Source organism: Eubalaena glacialis, chromosome 3 (assembly GCF_028564815.1).
Source record: "Eubalaena glacialis isolate mEubGla1 chromosome 3, mEubGla1.1.hap2.+ XY, whole genome shotgun sequence".
NCBI classification, from domain to species: domain Eukaryota; kingdom Metazoa; phylum Chordata; class Mammalia; order Artiodactyla; family Balaenidae; genus Eubalaena; species Eubalaena glacialis.
Window position 1 is genome coordinate 40,130,024 of NC_083718.1, and position 22,224 is coordinate 40,152,247.

Here is a 22,224-nt window from a genome sequence, read left to right on the forward strand (position 1 = left end):
CTGCCTTCTGGACTGGCCCCTACTTTAACCCTCAAGTATTAGGCAAACTTGGTTATGTTTGATGATTGTTCAGATTCCAATTATGGATATTTATGTTTTTTATTCAAAAGAATAATAACACTCTATGCCAGTTTATCTTGGTAATCCTCAAATCTTTGTTTAGTTCCCTGGAAAACAGAGCCTGAGGCATAACTTATGGTAAATGTTTTATTGTGTGTTCGTGGAAGAGGCAATCCCAGGAAAGCAAGATGGAGGTGAAAAGGAACTGAGACAGAGCAGGAAGAAAATCAAATACATGGCAGTGCATGGTCAAGTGGGCCATGGTTTCACCAGAAAACACAGTTACATGTGCCAACCCAGATCCTAGAAATTAGGATTAGGTACATTTGCCTAAAAGAGTTTACGTTTATGAATGTTAACCATATGGGAAAAACCAATCCTTTATTTATGTTAACTCATTTGTTCTTAACAGGAGTGCTATTAGTAGCTCTGCTTCATGGCAGAGGAAATGGATGTACAGAGATTACTGAAGGTAGTTGAGACAACATTTGAACTGAAAGAGTTTGGCTTTAGAGACTATATACCCAGTCACGCCATCACATTGACTTTCAGTACAATGGAGTGTTTTTGTACATTAAATATTCCTTGGTATTTATCAAAGGTGGCAGTGGCCATGGGAAGGGGATTCAGGATTCCTATCAAATCTACAGGAGGTTTGTAGCATAGATTTTACAAAATTAACATGCTTAGCAATTAAGTTCCACAAGGAGGGTAGGTCTAAATTTTGGCTTAGGCATGCACGGGTTAGAAAGGTTCTACAGGTGATTCTTATCAGCTGGAGGATTGAGAAACATGTTTAGATCTTTCCACTTAGATCTAAGCTAGAAAGTAAAGATAGGAGAGATATCTCAATGTTCTTTGTAATGTCCTAGAGGGGTTTTTTCCTAGCTCATTGATCTAAATTCTACAGCCTCTTTCTTAATCTCCTCTTTGGCAGCAGCCTCTTGGTAGTGCTGGTAGCGAGTGTGAGTGTGTGTGTGTGTGTGTGTGTGTGTGTGTGCATGTCTTTCTGGCCTCCCGGTATTTTACTTACTGCAGTTATGTTTGGATAAATAGATATGCCCTGGAAGGTTTCAGGGAACATAAATAGGGTATGTTGAATTTGACAGAATATCACAAAATATTTCTGTTCTCACCGGATTTTGTTATTCTCCTTAGAAATACACATGTGTGCTAACACACAAACTCTCCAACCTTACTTGTGTGTGAAGTTATTTGACACTGTTTCCAATATTTAATAAATGTTATCTAGATCCAGTGCTGTTCTTTAGGAACATAGTACAAAGAATGTCTTAAAAGGCATTAGTAATACATTCTTGACAGATGATGCCATAACAACTTCTTAGAACACATTCATTATAACACAGAGATGGAACAATGGATTTGATTCTCATCAAATGCATGTACTGGAAAGAAAAACAGTTAATGAGTGTGGATGCTGATGTGTGTGAGCATGTGTGTGCATATTTGTTTGTGCATGCTTGTGTCCAGAAGGCAAATGAAAATGTCATAGCTATTTAAACCATCCAAAAAAGGTTGAGGAGTCAGGCCCTGGCATGTAAATCTAGCCACCAGTCTGGTCACCCTTAGTAAATAACCTCATATGTCACTAAAGCTTAGAACTAGAATATATCCCATCATTTTACAGATGAGGGAACTGAAACCAGAGAAACTAATTGCTAGTTGGAGATAAAGCTAGGAGTTTACCTTTATGCTAGGTCTTCCTGCAGCTTCTCAGGCCTAGATGGTAAATCTTTAAGGTGTTCAGGAGAACTCTTTAATGCTTGGGCTCTCTGTGTGTGTCTCTCTCTCACTCTGGCTAAGAAATATGTTTTAAAATGCAGATTCCCCAATTCTTTGGACTCTGAATTGAATATCTGACACATAGTCCTGGGAAGTTTTCTTTTTTTTTTTTCTGGGTAGTCTTGATCCTATCGTCTGCAATCATGAGGAATTGGATTAATAGGCAAAGGCTGCCCTCAGTTTCACAAAAAGGGGAAATGTGAATAATAAAAACTATAGGCAAGTGATCTTGATGCTCACTCTTGGAAAAATCTTAGAGCATATTATTAAGCAGATGGTTTGTGAACACACAAGAAATAAAGAGATGATTATTAGAAGCATCAATGATTTCCTAAAAGCAAGCCATGCCAAATAACATTTAGCTCCTTTTTTGACATCTTTATTAGTCTGGCAGACAGAGATGATGGTGGTGGTGGGGTGGGTAATATAGAAGTAAAGAATAACAATATAGTAAAGTCTATGACAGAGTTTCTCCTGATATCCTCTGGAATGACCTGGAAAATACAGGCTGTGTGTGGATTTGAGGCTGATAGTGCAACACCATTCAAAAGAGAGTTGACCTCTGGAATGATATCTAAGGGGAGGGAGGTCTCTAGCAGCAACTTAAAGGGCATTTGCTGGTCTCTGTAATGTTCCAAGAATTGATCAATGACTCAGATGAAACATTGACCATGTACTTATAGAATTTGTGATGACCTGAAACAGAGGTCAGCTAATATGACAAATGATATAAACAAGTTTCAAAAAATCTTGATATCTGGAAAGATAGGTTGAAACTAACAAGATAAATATAACAAGGATAAATGTTTTTAGGTTTGAAAATTCAATTTCATAAATAGAGGATAAGGAAGAATTGGTTTGAATGCAGTTCATAGAAGAAATATTTGGGTGAGTTTTAGATGACCATAGACTTTACCAGGAAATATATGTATATTTCTCTACCTTGTTATTTATTTATTTATTTATTTATTTATTTATACATAAATAACATGAGGGCCCTGCCCTCCTCTCTCCTAGTTAGAGGCCACTCAGAGCACTATAGTCCATTCTGGGCTCCATACTTGGGAAGGACACTGACAAATAGAAGAATGGAGACCAGAACACTGAGAAGTGTCTGGACATCTTGTCAACAGAAGACTGATTATGTTGGCAATGCATTTAGAAAGGGAATATTTTGGGAAGTAATAACAGCTGGCTTTAGATATTTAGATATTTGAAAGAGTCCCATGGAGAACATGAATTGGATTATTCAGTTGTGTTCCAGAGGATAGAACTGGGGCCTGTGAATGGTGGGATGCAGAAATGGATTTTGACTCAATGTACAGAAGATTACAAATAAATAGTTGGCAGTATCTAGATGTGGACAAGGCAGACTTCCAAGTTAGCCAGCTCCTGATCACTGATAGGCTTAAAAGTAGAGGTTAGGTGACACCTGAGGACCAGATGTTGCTGAGAAGGTTCTAGCACAGAATGGATAAGTGGCTAGGGGATCACCACAGTTGCTCCCAGCTCTGGGATTACAATTTGTTCTCTGAGTCAGGCCACCTCTACTGACCCCTAAAGGGTGATTGACCCTGATTATAGAAACCCCTGTCACACTGTCCACCCCCCCACCTCATAACTCTGTTGGAGAAGATAGAAAAAAGGGAGGATTGGGGTTGTCAGAAAGTTCCGTTTGTTCCAGGGTCTCGGCTCTGAGCTCTACAGAGAGCAGCTGCCCCTCCAGACAGCCCAGGTGTCAAAGAAGATTCCTGTACTTCAGATGAAAAGGAGAACGGCCACTTCTTTGAAGTGCATGTATCAAAGCTTTAATAAGAGCTAATAAAACTGTTATGTTGGGTTCATATCTCCTGAGAAGAGCAAGTCAAAGCCTCCCTGAGGAAAGAAATCATTATATAACTATTCTTAATGATTTCCATTTTTCCCAAATCAATCCTTAATTAAAAGACCACAATAATTATTTTGGATTAATTGTAGAATATTAATTAAATCTCAGTTGATCTGTCCAGGTTTTTTTTTTTCCAGCAATGAAGACATCAGGTAGTGGCTAAAAGCTGAACATAAAGTTGAGTCACCTGAGTGAACACCTGGGCACAGGCAGGTGGCTGTGTGCTCTGGGTTCCTGGGAGTCTTTCCTGCCCCAAAGCTTCTAAAAGTGTGAAAGTGAATTCTTTCATCTGTGAAGGGTTAAAATTTCCAGAACGATTTTGCACAGAAAAGGACAGGCCACTTCTAGGAGCCCCAGGTACACTGACCACTAGTCTTTGGAAGAAAGGACTGTCTGTGGGCATGAAGAGTAAAGAGTGAGGCATGCAGCTTGCATACCCAGAACCAGAGACAGTTGGGTTAACCGGTATCCAGCTCCCAGTCGACCAAGAGAGGTTTTGGGGAAGGAGGAAAAACCTAGGAAAACTGATGGGTTATGTGCCAGGTATCATGCCAGGAAGTGGGTATAATGATCCTCAATTCCCAGCTAAAGAATCCAAAGAAAAAATTTACATCCAATAGTTGCTCAAGGTCACAAAAATTTTAAATGGCAGTGCTGGGATTTGAATTCCAGCCAGTCTGATAGGTTCTCACTACCCCACATAGCCTCTAAGGGTACACATTTTCAGTCTACGAAGACCGGCCAATAGGATTCTTTCCAGATTGGGGCATATGCACTCACCTGTGAAGACGTCCCAAACACCAAGCTGCCATCTGCCATTCTGGTTCCCTGAGGAGTGAAGGAGTGGTGTGCAGCCAGGCAAAAGAGGGGTTAAAGCCAGAGAGAGCTGGGGATGGTGAGCACTCACAGTGACAGAAGGATGTGCTCCCCACAGCCCAGAGCTCTGGAGGAGCCTCAGGCAGAAGGGCAGTGTGGGGGGAGCACATGGCAGGGAGGGACTGGAATCTGAGAGCCATCTGGAGAGATGGAGACAGGGAGGACCCCTTCCTGGTCAGAACCACTCAAACAAACCCTCAGGGGTGCAGAGACCCCCTTGCCTTGATGAACCAGGTTTCTCTGCCAGCAACTGTTCTGAGTCAAGGAATCGGGGAGGAAAAAGAGGGAAGTACGGGGCAGACAGAGCTGAAGGAGATGGTCGTGAGAAAGCAAGGGAGACACAGTGGATCCTGCTCTTTCTGTAAAGGAAAGAAGCTACTCTTGGTTTCATTTTTGATTCATGGGGGAAATTTGAGCTTATCTCACTTGTTTGCTTTCAGTGCTTAAGAATTGAAAAATTGCTGTCTTTTGGGGATAAAGCAGAAATGCAGGTTTTTCTCTTGCACAGTAATTGGGGATCCATAATCAGGATGGGGGAGAAAAGGGTTTCGATGAGAAAATCTCAGGGAACTTGAATCCTCATTTGTCCATCTCCTCATCCTTGGTCAGGATTGTGGCTATTACCCTAGTTGGAGGAGCATCTGGGTCTGGGAAGAGGCCTGAGACTCTGCATTTTCAACCCTCTCCCAGGTGCTGTTGTTGTTTCTGGACCGTATTTTCAGTAGTAGGTTGTCTATCAGTGCTGTAGGGAGGCAGCTTGTGTTCCAAGATCTCAGCGTGTGCACAGTCAGGAAGTCTATCTGTCTATTTGACTGAAGTGCCCTATAGACATCCCACACTTTGCTTTTCTTTCTGCTTACAGCAAAGGGACAAAATAGCTGAACACTTTCTTTATGTCAATTCTTTGAATCATTCACATTTCCTAAGTTCTTGGAGTCATCTGGAAAGCAGGGGGTGATACAATTCTTGAGTCTGGAAGCCTTGATTCTGGAGCTTTTCCTGCAAGTGTGTCTTGATTCTATTCTAAATGACTGATCAGAAGGACCAAGGTAACAATCACTGCTTTTCAAGACCAACAGGGATGGAAATAATGATGAAAGGAAAGAGTCTGGAAAAAGCTTCCGGTTGGGTCAGGTTTTTGGCAACATATGCTTCTTTTGTGTGTTCCATATCCTCTCCCTAGAGCCAATGCCTGTTTTCCTGCTGGGCGCATAGGAACAACTGTGCACATCTGTCTCCTGGGCTATTCTTTCTGCTCAGCCGCCTGCTAGTCAACACAGATTCTTCTCAGGCAGATCCCATGGTGCTAGGGTGTAGTGTGTACTTTTGTATGAAGAGTCCCCAGTCGGCTCCAGTGCTGTCAGATGGAGTGTGAATTAAGGGCCCATCTGCCCAGGTGGAACCATTTCTGAGCTAATTTGGAGCAGAGGCTGAACCTGCAGGGCAGTCTTTGTTTCCAAGCCTCTTGGGAGCAATGCAAGAGGGTCCACATGCCCTTGGGTCTGCCCCTTGCCTCATAATCCCAGGTCATGGGGATGTTCCTCTTCAACCTAATAAAACTGTGTATTTCCTCTCAAGTCTCTGTCGGGCCCCTTCAGCAATTGGCTTATGTGTCATGACGTGATGGATTCTGCCAAGAAGAAATGCCTGTCTGCTTTCCTGGCAGAGAAAGATTTCTTGGATGATAACTCTCCAGTCTGGGCAGACCATGAAAATCCTGACAGCCTGCAGGGGTGTGAATGCACTGAGTAGTTACAAAGCAATGGCCCCCTTCTCCTGTCAGGGCTCCCCCCAGCTTTGACATTTGCTATGGGGTGGGGAGTTACTCTGTACTCAGAAGCTTATGCTTAATGCCCTTGAACCTCTAAACCTCAATCCTAGGAGGAGGCTGGATGGAGGACTTGTGACTCAGTAAAGAGAGCACTAGATGCAAGGATTCTAGACCAAACTGTGATGCCTTAGGTAGGCACATTGCTTAACTCTTTAAGACTAAATTTCACTTCCTGTAAATTTGAGAGTATTTGACTCATTCATTTATTCATTCACTTAATATGTACTAATTTAATGTATATTTTACATCTACAGAGCTGTGTGGAGGCTCTGTGACAAATACAAAGGGAAGGAAAAATAACATTTTAAAGCATCCACCCAAAATATGCCTTTTGACTCAAAATATTCTGAGTGCCAGCAGCATTGGCATTATTTGGAAGCCTGTTAGAAATGCAGAATCTTGAGTCCCACTCCAGACTATGAATCGGAAACTGCATTTTAACAGGATCCCCCTGCTGATTTGTTCACCCATTAAAGTTTGAGGAGTACTGACTACATGGATAACACAGAGTCCTCTGCTTTAGTACACATCATTTCATGATACATGATCCTCTCTATAAGGAGCTCATAATCAAGGATGAGAGAAAGAGCGTCTGACAGATCCCTACTCTACAATGTAGTGAATGTCTTTACAGAGATGGAAATAGGATATGATGGAAATTCAGAGGAGTAAATGATTGATTATGCTATTCATTCATTCATTCATTCATTCTAAAAATACTTGAACACTTGCTATATGTCAGGTACTTGGCTGCATGCTGGGAAATGCAAATAATGCCAGAACAAAGAGGGGTTTCTTCCTTTAAGGGAAGAGCAGGATCCCTTGTGTCTCCCCTTAATTTCTCACAATCATCTCATTCAGCTCTCTATTTTTATTGAGTTTAACTTCTACTGGGCAAAGACATGAAATGAACAACTTTTAAAAATATATATAATTCCACATAGTGATGAGTGCTGTGAAGGCAATAAACAGAGTAATATGATAGTGACTTGGGGTAAGGAAGTGGCAGCCACCTGCTGGGTTGGTTCAGATATGCCTCTTTGAGGAGCCGAGATGTATAAATGATGAGGAAAAAATCACGGGGAGCTCTGAGCTGTGAGGGTTGGGAGAAGGGAGTGTTAGGGAGGGAGGACAGCAAAAGTAAGGCTCCATGGAGCAGATAAATCTGACGTTATCCTGTTGTAGCAGGAGCTCTGGGGAGCTTGGTAAGAGATGAAAGTACAGGAGCTGTCAGGAGCCAGCTTACGTAGGGCTGTGTGGGCCATGGTAAGTGTTAGAGTGAATTTTACTCTGGGTACGATGGTAAGAATACACATTGGTATTTACTTAAAACATAATTCTGGCTGTTGTGTGAAGACTAGACCATAGAGGGTAAGGCTGTAAGCAGGGAGACCAGGTAGGAAGCTCTTGAAGTAGTGAAGGCAAGTGATAATGTTGACTTGGACTAAGATGGTAGGTGTGGACAAAGAGAAAGGTGGATGGATTGGGGATATATTTTGGGAGGAGCATTGAAAGTACCTGGGAAAGGTCTTTTAGGAGAGGTTATGAGCTGATGAGATGGCCTTTGAAGAATAAGTAGGGATTCACTAGGCAGACATTTAAAATTCTAAGCTTAGAAAGACCAAAAGTGTGGGGTCATGTATTTTGGAGGAACAAGGTTCATTCATGGTATTCTTCTGAAAAAACCAAGGGGAAAAAATACTCATAAGCACATATTTCTCATAGATATGCAGTTATTTCCTTTCACAATGACAGCCCTCCAATGTGGGGTAACATTTCTCATTTCTGAACAAGGCTCTCCAAATCCCTCTACCAAGCTCCATATTTCAAAGATCTCACTAATCACTTGGGAGAGAAGAAAGGTCCCTGTTTTTTTCTTCCAGTAGATCAGAGATTGGTCCTGGATCTGCTTATGTACACCTTCTCTTAGAAGAGACTATTTTGGTCTTCTAAGCAGTATGTTTTCAGCCCTAAACTCCAGAGCAGCCCCAGAAACCACTCAATCCAAGCAGGAAAATAAATGTGACTATCACTCACTCAGCATCCTGGCAGCTGCAGACGATCCCATTATGTCAATCACCATCAGCAGTTCACTGTAACTGACGTGCTGTCATCCTCTTGGAGATTAATTGCTAGGAAACTGTTGTATGTATTAATAGATCATTTATTCAGATTGATCTTTCATCCATTGATCTTTAATCTCTGCACATAACCAGGTAGCTATCATTCTGTGATCTGACTTCTGGGGCCAATCTTTACTCTAAAAGACCCTCCTGGGATTTCTTAGAAAGCAGAGTAGCCCCATGCAGGCTCCGGGTCCACAAACCACAGCTGCAGTCAATCTCCTTCCATCTCTAAAGAGCCAAGGTGTGCTGCTGCTTCCTGCCTTTCCGCAATTTGATTTTTAATATCTTAAGTTCCAAATCTGCAATCAAAGCACTGCTGTCAGGCTGTGATCTGAATCCTCCCTTGAATAGCTCTAGCACCTTGCTTCTTAGAAATATGAGCTCTTTCCATATCCTCCTGCCTACTCTGTGCTAGCTCTCATCATTGGACCAGATAGAGAACCTGAAGTTCACCTTAATCCTTCAACTGGCTAACTCTTACCCATCTGTTATGGGTTGCATTCATATGTTGAAGCCCTAATTCCCAGTACCTCAGAATGTGACTGTATTTGGAGATAGGGCCTTTAAAGAGATAATTCTGGTAGACTTCCCTGGTGTTGCAGTGGTTAAGACTCTGCCCTCCCAACGCAGGGGGCCCAGGTTTGATCCCTGGTCAGGGAACTAGATCCCACATGCATGCCGCAACTAAGGAGCCCACCTGCTGCAACTAAGACTTGGTGCAACTAACTAACTAACTAACTAACTAAATAAATAAATAAATAAAAAGAAAGAAAGAACGGAAGGAAGGAAGAGATAATTCTGGTAAAATGAGGTCATAAAGGTGGGCCCTAATCCAATATGACTGGTGTAAGGACAAGAAGAGGAGATTAGGATATGGACATGTATACACATGGTGGAAAGACCAAGTGAGGACACAGCGAGGAGGCAGCTGTCTGCAAGGCAAGGAGAGAAGCTTCACAATGAAACTGACTCTACTGACACCTTGAACTTGAACTTCCCCCTCTCAAATTGAGAATAAATAAATTTCCATTGTTTAAGCCACCCAGCCCAAGGTACTTTGTTATGGCAGCCAGAGCTGACTAATACACCAAGTCTCACCATAATTGCACCTTTTCTGAGGATTTCTCTAACTCCCTGAGTAGCTTAGGTCATTCTATTGTCTGCTTCTGTTTCTCTGTCTTTTCACTGCCCTAACATTCATCACATTACATTATAATTACTTATTTAATTGTTCATTTTTAACAGTCTGCCACAAGGCCAGGGTCAAGTCATTCTTGTTCATTGCTTTATTAGGTATGAAAAATAACCCTAATTGTTGTAGCAGATAAACTTCCAAATCTCAGTGACTTAGCACAAAAGTCCATTTCTCATTCATATCACAGTCTGACCTGGGCCCAAGATTCAAGGACTCAAGTCTCCATCTGTGGCTGCCTCTTCCTCTGGGTCCCTGAAGGGCTTCTGATTTACCTGGTAGATGTGGAATGAGAAAGTGATAATTGGTGGGAGGTTTCTATGAGTCAGACTTGAAAGTGGAGCACCTCACTTCTGCTCACATTCCATTGGGCAGAACTCAAGCCACGTGGCTTCACCTAACTGCAAGGGAAGCTGGGAAACGCAGCCCTTTTGTGTGCTCAGGAAGCAAAGGAGAGCATGGATACTGGTGAACACTAGCAATTTATGCCATAACTGCTATACCTCTGGCACCAATCATAGTGCCCGACTCATAGTAGATACTTAAAAAAGTGTTTTAATTAATTAACTCATTAACCTCCACAGGTCACACACTTGGCCTTAGATGGAGCTGGGATGGGATGGTTTAGGATCACAAGCCCTACTTCTCTACCTGGGGGCCTTTCATTAAACCAAGTTACCTCATTTGTACATGCTTGAAAGATGAAATCTCCCAGTCTCAAAAACCCCCTTAAAAGAAACAATCCAAAAAAAGGAAGTTATGTCATTTCTAACATCTTAACAAAAACAGGCAGCTCAGTATGCATTTTTGCCATTTTGCTACAGTTATTTGACTTTGAGTTATTATTCTCTAAGCTCCTGGAGAGCAACATATTAACCATCTGGGTAGCCAGCTTCAAGCAGTGTCTGGCATATCTTCAACTTTCTTTCAGCCAACATTTATTGAGCATTTACTATACGCTATGCTAAGTGCTTTACATCCATTAACTCATTAAATTGTCCCATGAAGTAGCAACAATGATTGTCTTTTTTTAATATAATGAAACCCAGTTCTCAAAGAGCTTAAGATAACTTGCCAAGTATCCCAGAACTAGTAAGTAGTCAAAGTAGGACACAGAGTCAAGTACCTAAGATTTCGAAGCTCAGGCTCTTAACCACTATTTCAAGATGCCTTTCCTGTGCATTGAGTGGAAACTGGTTATGGACATCAGAACCATGTTCACTGATCTTGTTGAGGGAGCAAAGACTGTAATGCCTGGTCATAGTCTTATTTTCAAGAGTGTGTATCTCTTCACTCTTTTTGAGAGCAGGGAATGGGCTGCCTTTATACCCCACAGAACACTTAGCCCAGAACCCTCTGCATAGAAGATTCTCAATATCTGTCTCTATTATTTACAAAGTTCCTGAACCGGAACCTAAGAAAGGAAAGGAATGGCCAGCCTGCCTCTACTGAAGAGTGTCTCCTTCCCCAAGCATCCACTCACATACTGCCTTCACCCCTTGCTCAGCCACTCCACTCAGAGCTCTTCCTGGAGACCTTTCTTTCTCTTTCTATATACAACAGGGACAGCTGGTGGCTCCTAGTATCCTTTGGGAGCAAAGGACACTTCTTTCCATCTCTGAGATTGATGTTGATGGTACAGGGAGCCAGAGGTTTCTGATGGAATTTTTATCTTGAGGATCAGACAGAAAAGAAGAAAAATTCATGGTAAATCAAGTCCTCTCAGGAAATAAGACAGATATATCTTTTTTCCTAGTCATCCTCCTCCAACCCCCTGAGCCCAGTTGTATCACAGAGTCCCAGGGCCCTATTCTTCCAGACTATGAAGCCCAGAAGTAGCAGTGCTCAGATTCTAGTACCACCGTTACAACTCCTGGAAAGCAGAGGCTGAGGACTGTCTGAATCCTTTCTCTAATTCATCCTCTAGGCTGCTCCAGAATGAAAAAAAAATCATTTGGATGCATTTTGCCCAGGTGTTTTGTTAGTGGGCTTTCCTGGCAAATAATTCACCAAAAACAAAGTAAGTAAAATAGTGTTCTTTTTGCATCATTTGGCACAAGTGAAGCCCCCTCCTGTGTGAGCACTTGGTTGAATTATTTCTGCCGACTGGCTTTCCTGTCCCTACAACGAGCAAGGCTGCACGGCTCCAGCTCGTAAATGTGGGGAGGTCAGGCTCTATTGTCTCACAGATACACATGGCTCTCTCTTCTCCTTCAGGTGGATGGGATATAACTTACATAATAAATGATGGGGGGTCAGGAATGTGGTAGGAACATGTGTAGATTTTTTTTGGTAGGGTGAGAAGATGGAGGATTTTCAGTACCTCTAAAGGGATTCTGAATTGGTCCATGGCTCCTCCATGTATAAAGAGAGCTAGTGCCCATCATCCTCAGAAAAGTTTCCAGTGTTACATGAATTCAAGCTTTACAGCTTGGCTCCTGCAACTGGCAGGAGCCCCTTGGGGATGGCAGGTACAGAGGGGGCTGAAGAAAGACATTCTCCAGTCACCCCCAAGTTCATTTCCACTTCAGGCTGAGGGCCAAGGGGAAGCTCTGTCTCTTCTGATTTGGTTTAAGTTGAGGCTATCCATCCCAGGTGAGCTGCATTCCAGGAGATTTTCCTTGCTGATGTCAAAAGGCTGAATGTGGACTTCAGGAAAGCTTGAGGGCTGTCTTGCCTTCTAACACTGATTTTATGATATGCTAAACATAACATTCAATAGCTATTACTTCCACTGTCAGAGAAACAACTTGAGCCATCTATCTTCCTCCTCAGACTGTATTACATTTCTCCCTACAAATGACAACACGTTATAATATCTTTTATTATAATATTACTTATTTATCACCAAAGGTTTTCCAGCATTAATGCTGAGGGCTCTCATCCTTTATCTGCTTTTTGGTTTGTTTGTTATGAATGTCACATTTTATTTATCAAGATGGGCTCTGTTCAGAATTTGTGGAGAAGGACTCCTCTGATTTACTTTTTATGCAAACCAGGGCTTTTAGCCTATTAGATTACTCAGCACGCTAGGAGAACAGGATGGCCAAGATATTCTGCTTTCTTGCTTTGTCAAAGGATCCAAAAAGGAAGGACCAGGATTTAGGATTATGGCGCTTGAGCCTTGGAAGAGAGCTCCTTGGGTCATCTGTGTCAGGACCCCCTCTCTTTAGGCAGACTACAACCTTGAGCGTTCCATTTAAGCAGATATCTGCAGAAGGAGATCCTAAAATTGTTCTTGGTAACTTGAAGCTCTCCCCCTCCTCCTGCCCCAAATTAAACCTATTTCCTTAATTCAGTAAAAAATGTGACATTCTGCTGAGATCTTACTTCTCTAAGAAGGGTACTAGAAAGCCCAATGTAGAAAACACTTTAAATGGCATATACATTTGGAGGCAGTTATTTGTTTTACAAAGAAAAAAACCCCAGCATGCTTCCTTGAAGAATGAGTCCTCTAGTTCTCTTTAAGTGACTGTATATACATCATTAATGACTAGACAGGAAAGCTTTTTTTTTTTTTCCCAGTTGGGGGTAGGTAGATGTGCAGGTAGAGAAGATAAAATTTAAGTGCCAACAAACTAACATTTTCTGAAAGTCTGACAGAATTGTTGATATGGTCCTTGTAAAAAACAGAGATGTCTTTCCATTGATACATTGATATAAAAACATCAATCCACATGCCACTTTGTTAGAAGGAAATGTGGTTCAGTTATACTTGAGAGTGAACCTTTGCCCCGCATTTCTCTTGAAATTTCTTCAGCACTAAAATTCAGTGGAGATTGAGCCTGGGGCCAAGACTGGCCTTGAACAAATGGCTAAGTGAGGGATATACATGTTGTTGATGTTTGCCTTTATTTGTCTCCTCACCTTCTCTACTAACACTCCTTTTCAATTGTAAAGTAAGACCTGTCCTATGTCTTATGTAATCTTTCCTCACCTGGGCAGCCAGTACCTAAATAACTCTAGCTTTTTGTCCTGTTCCATGTGTCTCAGATTTGCTAGGTGGAAACCTGACAGGCTAATGACTGATTAAAGCCTGAAACCAAAATCCTTCCTGTACTGGTTTACATTTTGATAGCAGACTATTGGAAAGCAATATTATTACTCAGAATGATATATCATGGTGGACATTCAGACATCATAGAGAACTGATCGGGAGATACTTTGGACTAGGTCTGGAAGTGAAGGGAAGTCGGAAAGTTCTTCAAATCATTCCAGGTAAGAGACTCATATCCTTCTGTCTATGAGACCAGATCAAAGTGTCCAGTTGGGCAGTCCTTCCCCTGCCCCACATCCTGAAACCCTCCTTTCCTTGGCAACATACCAAGCACAGGACAAAGGCGACGATGCAACATCTTGACAGTGCAGAGTGGTATATTTGACATCCACACAAAACACAACTCCGTGTACTTTCAGCTGTTTCCCCTGAAACAGGTGATGAGATGAAAGGCTCGTTTCTGAGTGGGAGGATGCCCTGGAAAGCTTACAGTTGCCATTCTTGCACCCATGCTTGCCCACCATCTTAAAAAGAACAGAAAATGGTGTAGCTGAGAAGTCGTGCCTGATCAGATAGGATTTCAAAGCAACACTGTCACAGGCAGGGTTAGAGCAGGGGTGGGAGGTGTAGCAAGGTTGGCTTGGCTGATTGGGGAGGGCTTGGCTGTTGTTGGAAACTCATATGGATCCAATCTCAGGGTTCTGCACACTCTCCACTGAGGCCTTGAGCTAGTAGTCAGTTCCTGAGGACTTGAGAAGGCTCTGTGAATTACTCACGAGGCAGAGGGGCTCTGCCTAAAGCAGTGTAGACCTGTTTCTGAAACGCAAGTGCAGATTGGGAAAGTGGAGAAAGTGATGTTGAGACTATACATTTTATTAGACCTGACTGCCTGCCCTCAGTGCTGTTTTTCCCAAAACAAACAAACACATCCCAAAGATGGTAAGTTGAAATGGAGTTTCCTTGAATTTCGTCCTTTCTCCCATTTTCCAATAGTCCAGCTGCTATCCTTTTCCCTCCTGCCTGTTATAATAAGTTCAGTTGGTTTCAGGTAGATTTGTTGCCTCAAACCAGCTGAGACTCCTTGCTGATCCAGGAGGAAGGTAAACAGATATAGTCCTCTTGTTCCTGATGGGACTTGGGTATCTCTTGCAGTGACCGTGGCCCCGAGGCTCCTGCTTGCTGCTGCTGTGGTCTCATTAATGGGCTTAGTTCAGGATGTTTTGGAAAAAGTTCAGTGCTGAGCACTGGTCATACATTGTTTAAGACAAAAAAATATCATCATTTATAGGCTATGTTTGGGAACTGATGCAATAACTCTATTGCACATTATTTTCTGTGGACACATAGACCCAAGTTCTGTGAAGAGATTGGTAAGCTCTGCGGAGATGGAGAGAAAGAGTCCCCCTAAGTGCCTTATCCTTTTAGTATCAGAGTCTACTGTGGGTACAGACCACATGATTCTTTTGAATTTTTTTGACCACACAAGTCATTCACTCCTGTTAATTATTTGAGGTGCCTCTGGATGATGCTGAATTGGTCTCTTCAACACCATGCAATTGATGGCTTCTAGGGGGATGATGTTGACAGGGTACAGGGGACATGATCACCCATCAACTTTACCCTCTCAGTGTCATGGTTCTCAGCAAACCTTTTTTAATAGCAGGGACCAAGGAAGAAAATAAATAGGATGGTGTCTCTATTCTGGTCCAAAGGACTCTAGATCCCATCTTTCTCCCTTCCTGAGTACCTACATTCCTTAAGTAGCTGATTAGGGCTGGGAGTTGTTGATGACCCCCTCTTTCTCAGCTCCCTACATTCAGTATTTTTCCTTGGATTATTATAAAAACCCCTTGACTGCTCCCCACCCCTGCCTTCAGTCTTGTACTTCTTCAGTCCATCTTCATAATTTAGGTACAATGATTGTTTTAAAATGTGAATCTAGTTCCATGTGCTATAGTATGTCCTTGTTGTTTATCTATTTTATATACAGTAGTATGTATCACTCCCAAATTCCCAATTTATCCCTCCCTCTGCCTTTCCCCTTTGGTAACCATAAGTTTTTTTTTATGTCTGTGAGTCTATTTCTGTTTTGTAAATAAGTTCATTTGTATCATTTTTTTAGATTCCGCATATAAATGATATTATATGATATTTGTCTTTGACTTACTTCACTATGTATGTATAATTGAATCACTTTTCTGTACACCTGAAACATTGTACATCAGCTATATTTTGTTTTTATTTATTTATTTATTTTTGAATTTTATTTTATTTTTTTTATACAGCAGGTTCTTATTAGTTATCCATTTAATACATATTAGTGTATATATGTCAATCCCAATCTCCCAATTATCAGCTATACTTTAATAAAAAATAAAATAAAATTAAATTAAAAAAAAAATCTGAATCTGACTATTTTGGTTTCTTGCTTAAAATTCTCATCATTAATCTCACGATAAAATACAAATTCTTTTGCAAGCCCAAAAAAGCTCTTGACAGACCGTTCTTTCCAGTCTCACCTCTTACCATCATCCCCATTCTAATTTCATACTGACGTATCAATACTTATAGCACCTCTCCCTTACCTGGAATCTTTTCAAATGCACTCTCTCCTCCCTGGAATATTCTTCCTCAAACTGCTTCCCTTTGTTTGGCTAGCTTCTACTTACCCTGTAGGATTTTTTCAGAGATCCCTTCATTCAGATGCCATCTGTAGTTGATTGCTATGGACCAGGTTTGAGATAGGTGTTTGTTCTTGGGGTGCCTGTAACCTTTGGGCTTGCTTCTGACACAGCAGTGTCTCCCTAGTTTTATGTTTTCTCTTTACTTGCCTGTTTGCCTACAAAAAATTAAGTTTTCGAGGCAAGGACTACGTCTTAGTCATCTTTTTAACTTTGGTACTTGGTCAATAGAGTAGGTTCTTAGCAAATGCTGGGTGAATAAATGTCTGACTTATGCCACTATAGGCTAATTGCTCACAGGTAAGCTGTTTCCTTCCCTTCTTTCCTTCCTTGCATCCTTCCTTGCTTCCTTCCTCCCTCTGCCCCTCTCTTTTTTCTTTACTTCTTTATTTCTCTCCTAGTTTGGCAGGATTTTTTTCTTGATGCTACATGTGGTACTTCACTGAGGCAAGGCATCATTTTCTGGATAGATATCATCTCTACAGTCTCCCCCAGGTAAACCTGTTGAGAGATTTAGAGTCCTTCCCCAGTTCCCTCCCAGTTTTTTCTACTCTCATCACCAATCGGATATGTATATGATTGTCTATATGATATCTATATCTATCTAGAGAACATGTTATAGCCAAGATAGCTCTGTTTTCTCTCATATTTTCTAAGTATTCCAGTAGAAAGTTGGAAGATTCTACTCCTCTTCTCCTGACTACAGCAATGTCAGAATCCTTTACTAGGTTCCAGTTGAGTCGGGCAGTGGTATGGAGGCATGGGAGTGAACCCAGAATGCTGCTTTCACTAAGTAGAGTCTGGTAGGGAACGATTCTTTCCCCCCTCCATTCCCCTTCCTTCGGAGGCTGGGGAATCCACAGAGTCTTTGGTAGTCACTAGTGTTGTCCATTAAATTCTTCTCAGACTCATGGCAGGATTTCACTTAATTGCCTGAACAGAAGTGGAAGGTTGCTTCCAGACAGAAGCTCCTAGATTGAGACATAACCCACCGCTCTCAGATGGTGGCTGCTCCGCCAGCCTGGTCTCAGTGAGGACCATGATGCTCAGATGCAACCTGCACTGGACGTGTGCTAGTCCTGAGCGATAAACCTTCATGTAAAGCGCTGAGATTTGCAGGTTATTGGTTCCCACAGGGTAACCTGGTCTCCATTGGCTGATGCAGAGTCACTGAAATAAAATGTTCTCTTCACTAAAAGTCTCCTGCTGGGGATTCCATGGGAAGAGGGGACTTAGCATCATGGACACTGACACACCTGCAGCTCCAGCTCTCCCTGATCTGAGCCCAATCATCCTTACCTGATCTTCCCTTGGTGTTCTCATTAGATGGGCCTTGATTTGTGGTTCTGCCACAGTCGACGTCTCTTATTTAATTTCTGTAGCTTCTGTCCCCCCTTCTGCTAAGATCAATTCCACTTCCTTTGGGGAGCTGCTCCAGACCCACCTTCTTATTATAATGGGCTCCAGTCATAGCACTGGGTACCCTTCACCACAGTAATCGGGACAAGATCTAGGCCTGACCATTCATCCTTCCACAAGTGATTGGTACAAGGGGTGGAAATATGACCCGGGTTGGTCTAATCAGAGAACTTCTCTGCTATATCAAAGTGGAAAAGTAAGAGGCCTCTCTTTCCTTTGGGTTCTAAGATAGGATGACTTGAATGTGGAGCATGCTTCCTGCTGCAAAACGGCCATCTTCAGCATTGTCAGCACACGCAGAAGCAGAGACGAGCTATTGAGTGAGAAACCTGCCAGTTTTGTGAGCTAACAAATACCGCCTCGTTCTAAAACTAATTCAAAATGTTTATCTGACAGTCTTAACAGAAAGAATTCTTACTAATTCACCAGCAATAGTCAATCTTCTCTTTCTGAGTGATCCATGCTTTATCCATGTCTATTCCCTCCACGCTCCAGTGGTAAATATACAAGTGACCCCAGATCCTTGTCACACTCAGCCTCGTGAATATTATTCCTAGGACCTTCTATTCACAAACTCTCAGAGGTGATTTCCTCTTATTGTACTTACAAGTATAAGACTTTCTCAGTTTTCTTCTACCTTAGAATATAAGTAGTACATCATCAGAAAGGGTGAGGGAGGTGGTGCTTTGTGTCGTATTGGCAGGAAGCAACATTCGATAGTCGATTCAAAGAGAAGTTAGAAAAACTATAAACGGCAAGCAAAATGCCTCGAGCGTGGAGCCGTCAAATGTCAGGACAAAGAGTGTTTCACGTGAGTGGAGCCCAGAGCACATCAATATGCACTGATGCACCATACATCGCTGCTTTTACAGCTTCCTGCAAAAGCAGATGCTCCTAGTGATGACCCTGAGTCAATGTAATGTTAAATTATGTTTGAGATCCTTGGTTTATTAAGGCAGGGGCCTGTAAAATTCATTAAAATAATACTATGATTACTTCTCTCAAATGCTTGGAACTCAAAGTGTTAAATTCCAGTTTTTCTAGCGAATGTATTTATGTAGAACAGCCCTTTCTCTGATCTGGGTTGATGAGGTGAACTGTATTGTTTATCAATATAAATAATTTGCAGTATGGATATCTCTGTTTTGTTTGTATGTACACTCTTTAGTATGTGATAATGTTTGTGAAAGCATTTGGTAAACAGTAAAACACAATGAAATTTTTCTTTATCACCATGCTCCATGGGACGTCCTAAAGGGCACTGATACCCACTGGCTTCTCCCTGAAAATTCCTACACTAGAGCCATTCTCAAAGTTTAGTGCACATCAAGCTCTTCTGGGAACCTGTTAAAAGTACAGATTCCCAGGGACCATTCTCAGATAATTCTGATTTAATGGCTCTGGGTGGAACCCAGAAATCTGCATTTTTTAAAAAGGGGCTCCCATCCTCCCCCAGTGACTCTCACACAGGTAGTCCAAAGTCTACCTTTTAAAATTATTGCTCTATACTTCTCTGGAGCCTCCAACTGCCCTGGAATACTTCCCTTTTTCACAATAGGTCTGAGAAGATATTTCCCCTCCTGTGCTGTGTCTAAAGTCAGAACCCAGACCAGAATCACCGAGTAGAGTCTGGAAGTTATAAAAGAAAAGAGGATCTGCTTGAGGTGACTGAAATAAGTTGGAGAAAAAAAAAATAAAGACTTCTTAAGTCAAGTTTTAGATGGTGGTATAATTAGAATTATTATCCATTATTTATGTGGCAGATGATGTCCATGAGATGCTTGATGACTCTATGTTAATAGGCAGTGTCTTTGCTAAAAGGGAACGTGACATTGGTCTATCCTTTCTCTCTCCTGTCTCCCTCCCACCTTCTCTCTGCTTCCACTGAGCCCCAGCAAGTTCTAACAGCATTTTTGGTTTGCCACCTGCTAGGAGCTTGTGATAGAGAAGTGAAGTCACAATTAAGAGTCTGATTTAGAAACTGGACATCTTCGTACAGTGTGTCAGCTGTTTGATAACAGTTATAGGTGTTGCTGTCATTCCTTTACCACCCTCTATGTGTTGGACGTTTGTCATATATGACCTCATCAAATTCTCATAACAGCGTTGCCAGTAGATATTATCTCTTTAAAGATGAAGAAGCTAAGGTTCAAAGAGGTTAAATGACCAGCTCACGGCAACACAGCCAATAAAGAGTGGAACCAGGTGACTCTGAGTGCAAGTCCCAGGGCCTTTCCACTACTTGTCAGGGTATCAGGGCTCCCCAAGGGCCCTCAAAGGGAAGAGAGCATGCAGGCCTCTTTGGTTTGGTAGTTTCTCTGGGTCTGTTTAGTGCTTTGTCCTTGCTATGGTCAACAGTGATCTTTGCCTTCTCTTATCGGCTTTAGTTAGTTTTCCCTGGGTTCTTCCAGCATCAAGGCCTGGACTACTTACTAAAGGAGCACTTTTGATAGAGTGGGATTGATCTTAACCTGAAGGTTTCTAAGAACACAAAGTATTTGGTACACATGATCTTAGCTCTGCAGATAAACTGCATTAGCTCCACGATTGCCTTTGCTGTGACAAATTATTTTTTTCCTTCCTTCACCTGGATATCGCCTTTCAGGGAGTCAAGACCTATCGTATGAGGTTGGTGTGTCCTAAGAGAAAGGGGAAATGCAAAGTTAAGCACAGTCTGCCAAGGCAAGGGGCAATTGGGCTTGAAAAATCCCTGCTCTTCAGGGGCAGTGATATCCTGGTTTAGTGTAATGAAAGTTCTCGTGCCCAGTGTCCTCTGACAATCTGACTTTAATGGCGTTACTATAGCTGGGGTAAAGCATTTTATATGGAACCAGGTTTACATTATCCTACTCTTTAGAGATCTTGCTTGCCATGCTGTTCAAATCCTTTAATCCATAAATAGGATTCCAGACAGCACTGGGCTGCCTTCCAAAACTGTAATGTTCCAGTATATGAATTATTACCAAAAGATTAGGGTGTTTCTAGTAATAACATTTCAAATAAATCAGCTTTCATGGAGGAACAACAAACTAATATTGGAAATAACAATATAAAGACATTTATATAGCCACTTGCTAGAATAACTTCCCTAACCAGGGGCTTCTTTTCTCATTTACATTCACTCTGTTTGAAAAGTCTTTTTTCATTTATCATCAGCCGCTGGCTTTAGCCTTAAAGCATGCCACATGTTCCCGAGTCCTGGGCTTCCTCAGTCCCTTCTTTGAAGCCTAAGAAACGACCAGGTTTTTTTACCCAGGGATGGTCAGAAGTGTTGACTATTGTCCCCAGAAGCTCTAGATCCCTTTGACCTTTCTCTTTGGCTCTGGGCAAGTGTGTAGGAGGAAGGTATAAGTAAATTTCAGGCTGGGAAATACTCTTCGGGGGCTTTTATCAAAGATCATGAATAAGATCGTGGAGTAGAAGAGAGTGTTCCTTGCTTGGTCTTAGAAACTGAGTCTTTTTTGGTGACACAAAGACCTCTGCTGACAGTGAAGATGTACCCCACATGCATGCAGCATTGTGATGACTCCAGGCTTGTGTGATATGAGGTAAGAGCACCTGCTTTATGCATGGATGAATTCTGGCTTCATCATTGACAAGTCTTGGAAAGTTTGACAAGTTCTTTTACCACTTTGTTCCTCCATTTTCTCATCTACTAAATGGGGATACTAGCCCATGGGACTGAGATAATTAAATGAGCTATCAGTGGTACCATTAGCTCAAATATGAGTTCTTTCTCTCCTTTCTATTGTTCTTTTAAACATTTGAGTTCATGGTAAGGTGGCTGATGGGAAGTAAAGAGGCCCCCTCTCTTAGCCACAAATTGCTGTTTTGAGAAAAGTCTTGAGGCTAGAAGCAGGGATACCTGATTCAACTTCCATTTCTGTGGCTAAGCCACTGTGACCTCGAGTGAGCTGTCATCCTTCCGGGTCCCCATTCCATCTTCTACTAGAAGAAAAGTGTCTGGCTTCTCCCTACCCTGTAGGGTGAGAAAGTAGTAAAGCCAATATACTTATATGAGATCACATTTGAAGGAGACACTTCAGAGTCATAGAACTTTAATGCTAGAAGAGGTTATCCAGGAAGGGAGGGAAATAACATACATTAAAAGTACTCACCATGTTCAAAGTGCTTTATATGCTGCAGCATATTTAATCCTAACAACCCCATTAGGGAGGTGGAGTTATGCCCAATTTACAGAAGTGGAAGCTGAGACTCAGAGAGTCACTTTTAGGTAACTTAACCCCAGGCCCCACAGCTAGAATGTGGCAGAGGCAGAACTCAAACCCAGATCTGTAGGACTCCAAAGCCCACTGTCTTCCCATTGCACCATTTCCCCATCTGTAATTCT